Source organism: Octopus sinensis, linkage group LG18, assembly GCF_006345805.1.
Source record: "Octopus sinensis linkage group LG18, ASM634580v1, whole genome shotgun sequence".
NCBI classification, from domain to species: domain Eukaryota; kingdom Metazoa; phylum Mollusca; class Cephalopoda; order Octopoda; family Octopodidae; genus Octopus; species Octopus sinensis.
Window position 1 is genome coordinate 47,150,812 of NC_043014.1, and position 4,933 is coordinate 47,155,744.

Consider the following 4,933-nt stretch of genomic DNA (forward strand, 5'->3'; position numbering starts at 1 on the left):
TAATGCAATCAAAACATTTATAAAATAGCTATACAGAAGTGCATATAAATATAATTAAGCAGAAAAACAGAAAAATCAGGAAGACAAAAGATCAAGGTAGGTCATTATAGACAGGTAAATATCTGGAGAGTTCATACTCTCATATTACAGGTAAAAGAGAGGCGAATCCAAGTAGTCCTATGAAGTAGTTCTTCATAAATAAGTAGATAGCCACAGGGTTCATACGCTAACCTTGCAGATAAGACACAGGGGAATATAAGTAATTCTTTACAGCTGTTTCTGGGGTTTGGTGGCCAGTAAGTGCAGTAGTGAACATTGTGTGCACATATACATGAAGTAAATTGGTGGTAGCAAATGTATATAACACAAATATAGATTGTATTATTACTCACACAATCAGTGAGTGCTTGATTGTGTTTATACTGACATCTTTATAATTATTTTATAAATGCTTGGACGCCATTAATAATGTCTGTCTATCTCTTTATATATATATATTATATGTAGAAAAATACAAACTGGGACAAGAACGTAAAACATTTAGAAGATGATACAAAAAACACGGACGGGACATTCGAAGCCTTCAATCTTCAGTCAAGAACCGGATCATCCTCGCAATTTCGGCTGATTAATCTTGAGATTGCTCCGATCCGGCCAGCCCCAAGGAAAAACTTTGGCCTGTATATATATATATGTATATATGTATATATATATATATATATATATATATATATATATATATATACTTTTGAATATGTGTGTATGTATTATGTATTAAATATTATTTTGAATAAATAAATATATATATGTATGTATGTATATTGTGTGTAGATCTCTCTCTCTCTCTCTCTCTCTCTCTCTATATATATATATATATATATATATATATATATATATATATATACATGTATATACATGTGTATGTATATATATATATATGATTGATTCCATTCATAGCTGTATGGCGTATATATGTATATACATTCATATATATATATATATATGTATGTATATGTGTATATACAGAGAGAGAGAGAGAAAGGGAAAGAGATATGCATACATATAGATACATATATACACACATACATATGCATTATAGGGTGTAGTTAAACAACTGATGAATTAGCCTGCATTTTCAATAAGGACTCAGTAAATATAGACTATAGAAGCAGAGAATGAATGTAATTTATGTAATTTACTTAAATCAATCTCCATGAATCTCATTGATTAGAAGGACGTTTTGGTTGGATAAGTGGCTTTTAAAGATATTGCTTATGATAAATTATATCTAAATTTGTATCTGCCTCTGTATCCCTCCGTAGGTGCGCACGCACACACACACACACACACATACACACACACACCACACATATACACACACACATGCAGGCACATGGATACATGTATATTATTTGCCAAGAAGCTGCATTGATTGAAGGGCCTACAGTTCTGGTCAATATACCTATTCACTTTGTGTGTGTGTGTGTATACATATATATATATTATATCACTATATAATATATATATCTATATATATATATATATATATATATATATAGATATATATATAGATATTACTATTGGTAATGTGTTGTGTATATTTGTGGTGTATATATATATATATATATATAGAAACACACACACACACCCTCATACATATATACATGCATATAAATATCTATATATAATATATATATATAAATATATATATGTGTAATATATATGTATGTATATATAAATGTGTATTTATGTATATATATATGCATGCATACAACTATATATATACATTTACATATATGTGTATGTACATGCAGATATTTGCTTGTCTGTGTGTTTGTATATGACTGCTGTATGTGTTGCGGATTTGGTGTATGTGTATATGTATTTCATATTCAAGCGACCATTTTATAATCATTGATCTGAATCAAAATTATTTTGCAAAATTATGTCCTTTTTTTCTGTTCCGTTCCATCATTAATGAAGTCATTCAATGGCTCTTGTTTATTTTGGGCTACATGTTCACCACTTTGTGCTACATGTTCACTGTTTTGGGGTACATGTCCTTCGTTTTACTAGTTAACTATAAGCAGCTAAAATAACACTAGATGCACATGATTCTGTAAAGTTCATGAATACATGGTGGTTATTTACTGAGGTCTTTTGTTAACAGGTTATGAGACATCCATGAACAGTCACATGATATTTCTTGTTAACTAAATATCAGGCATTCATGAACATTCACTGATCTCTACTGTTAACTGACTGTGACACGGTCATCAACGTTCATTGATGTCCTGTGTTAATGGACTGTGAGAGATGCATGAACACTCACTGGTGTTTCCTGTTAACTGATAACCAGGCATTTATGAACACTCATTGATTCCTCTTGTTAACTGACTGTCACTCATCCATCAATGTTCACTGATGTCTTTGTTAACTGACTGTCAGACATTCATCAATGTTCACTGATGTCCTTTGTTAACTGACTCTCAGATATTGAAGAACACTCACTGATGTCTCCTGTTAACTGTTGGTTATTTAGTTAATAGTTTACTTATGTCAACTGGTAATTTTTGTCTTTCAAATTACTTGGTGGACAGTCTTGTACAGCCCCTTGTTAACTGACCGTTTACTCACAGATGGCGAATAGTAGCCTGTAATATATCTGTGTTAAGGTTGCATTAGTTGGTAGAAAACTGAAACTAGAGTCTCCATGGCTTCCAGTTTGATGTCTCAACATTCTGTGTTCAAATCAAATCAAGGCTGATTTTGCCTTTTAAATCCTACAGGGTTATGACAGCTGAACCACTTAACTATAACCCCTCCCTGCAAAAATATAGGGGGCATTTGTTCCAAACAAAGAGATCTTTTGATTTTCTGCTGTATTCTTGGTTCTAATTTGGAACCATTTCTCTTGACATTGCTAAAGTTCCTGGGAAAAGAGTGAATGTCACAACTTCTCTTAAGAATAACTTTCAGCCCAATTCCTTTTAAAAAAAGAAACCCCTATTTTTTACTAAATTATTCTGTAAACTGTAAAATGTTTTCTATTTTGCAACAATATTGTACCCCATCTCATCCCCACTTCCCCTTCAAGCTCTCTCACAGGCACACATCTTTGTGTCTGAATTTTACTCCCTTTTTTATCTGCTGAGGTGACCCTAAAAATGGTGTCACCATTGCTGCTTCTCATAGCTTGAAATTAAGCTTTTTATCTGTGATTTATCAAAGTGAAATTCTTTGTCTTGTTTATTTTTCTCTATTATTATTATTATTATGAGGATGGTGGATTGGCAGAATCATCAGAGCACCAGACAAAATGCCTTGCAGTATTTGTTCCAAGCTTTTACATTCTGAGTTCAAATCCTGCCAGGGCCAACTTTGCCTTTCATCTCTCCAGAGTTGATGAAATAAAGTACCAGATTGACCCCCATCCCCTCAAAATTTTTGGCACTGAGCCTGAGTCAGAAATTATTATTATTATTATTATTATCATTGTTATTATTATTGTTATTATTATTATTATTGTTATTATTATTATTATTATTATTATTATTATTGTGAAGTGGCAGGGGGTTCCTTTCTCCTTTTAACTTATGAATGTTTTTAATTAATATTTCCAAATAATTGAAATTAATTAATCAGGTGAATCACATTATCAAAACACACACAACACACAAAAATCATAAACAACATTCCTTCTTTCCTTCCTTCCTTTCTTCTCTCTATTCAGATAATGTTTATATCTGTTTAATATTGAGTTTATCACTAAACCAACCAGAAATATTTATTTTAAATGGGATGATATTACAAAATGAAAATCAAAACAAATTTGTTTTTTATCACAAAAAATTTTTAAAAAAAGGAAAAAAGGAAACTCATTTCTCGTAGAATAGAAGAGAGACACAAATATCTGGCCATTCTTTGGTGGAAATAAACTTCTAAAGTGTCTGAGAATCCTCTGAAATAATTTTCAAGTGGAAAGTTTTGAATAAATACCTGATCCTTGCTGATAACTATTTTAATATATTTACAACATACGATGGGCGAGCTGGCGGAATAGTTAGCACAGTGGACAAAATGCTCAGTGGTATTTCATCTGTCTTCACATGCTGAGTTCAAATTCTGCCAAGGCTGACTTTGCCTTTCATCCTTCCGGGATCGATAAAATAAGTACCAGTTTGAGTACTGGGGTCAGTGTAATCGACTTACCCCCAACCCCCAAAATTGCTGGCCTTGTGCCAAAATTTTAAATCAATATATTTTTACCACATGGAGGACACATGTTATCCATTCAAAAGTACCCAAAGACTGTTATCTTCACTTAAGCATTCACCATTTGGTGGTAAAAATTTTCATTCCACAAACTGCACAGTGGAATCATATCAGTGACCAAGTTACAGTTGGTGTGATAAAAACTTTGACACCAAAAGGTGATTGCTTAAGTGAAGTTAAGTCTTTGTGTATTTTTAATGGCTAATATATATCTTCTATGCTGAAATTATTTTAGTTTCAACGAACTGTCTCAGATAAAATCACATGCCTAGCAAGTACACCTCCATTTAAAGATATTTATGTTGTAAATATAATAATTTTAAATAGAGTTAATATTAGTTATAATGAATTTATTTAAAAACCGTTTGTATATTAATTAATATGTTTATTAAAGAAGTAATTGAATAAAATAGACTGAAATAAAGATGGTTAATTTATTACAATACAAGAAGAAGAAGAAACCTTTGGGTTCCTGGTGAGATGATTATTTCCCTTGTCATTAAAAATGACCAACCAATCAAATGAGAGATATGTTATTTATCAACTGAGAAAGATGTTATTTATCACCAGCTCAGCTCTAAGACATTCCAAACTCAAAGACACTCCAAACATGACCAGCCCACCATTTTTTATAGTTAGAATTACATTGTCCAATATA

The 4,933-nt window shown here is 31.5% G+C and overlaps 1 protein-coding gene and 1 long non-coding RNA gene across 5 annotated transcripts in view; one reads left to right on the plus strand and one right to left on the minus strand.

The window, feature by feature from the left end:
• LOC115221471 (equilibrative nucleoside transporter 4-like) overlaps positions 1-1,296 on the plus strand; it is a 37,622-nt gene extending 36,326 nt beyond the window's left edge. For all 4 annotated transcript variants that reach the window (XM_036510993.1, XM_036510995.1, XM_036510994.1 and 1 more), the window contains exon 10: positions 1,027-1,296. The gene's annotated coding sequence lies outside the window, so the exon portion shown is untranslated. The remainder of the gene's footprint in view (positions 1-1,026) is intronic.
• The window catches only part of LOC118767048, a 26,402-nt gene extending 24,862 nt beyond the window's left edge, over positions 1-1,540 (minus strand). Inside the window, exon 1 of the long non-coding RNA XR_005002936.1 lies at positions 1,376-1,540. This is a non-coding gene — a long non-coding RNA (uncharacterized LOC118767048). The remainder of the gene's footprint in view (positions 1-1,375) is intronic.
• Positions 1,541-4,933: the final 3,393 nt, after the last annotated feature.